Source organism: Penaeus monodon, chromosome 23 (genome assembly GCF_015228065.2).
Source record: "Penaeus monodon isolate SGIC_2016 chromosome 23, NSTDA_Pmon_1, whole genome shotgun sequence".
NCBI classification, from domain to species: Eukaryota; Metazoa; Arthropoda; class Malacostraca; order Decapoda; family Penaeidae; genus Penaeus; species Penaeus monodon.
In genome coordinates, this window is record NC_051408.1 from 33,378,983 (window position 1) to 33,379,346 (window position 364).

Below are 364 nucleotides of genomic sequence, written 5' to 3' on the forward strand. Positions count from 1 at the left end.
TTGCCTTTTACATAGTTTATGAAATAAACTACAAGTTAATATTTTAAAGAAATAATAAACAATTATCATAATTATCATTACGTGGAAGAAATGACTATCCAACTTTTCCTCAAAGTATCAATGACAGGAAAATAACATAATTAGAAGCCAAAACACGCACCAATGCCCTTTTAAAATTGTTCGGTAGTTTACCACTCATATGGGATACAGAGTAATTATGAAAATCACCAGAACACAAAAACTAGCGTATCCTGCAACATTTCAACCCCGAATAGCATGACGCAATGTCCTAAGGCGGCTTAATAATGAAAACGCGCCCCGAGGCTTAGAGATTCGGCTGCCATCCCCGACTTCTTTTGTGTAT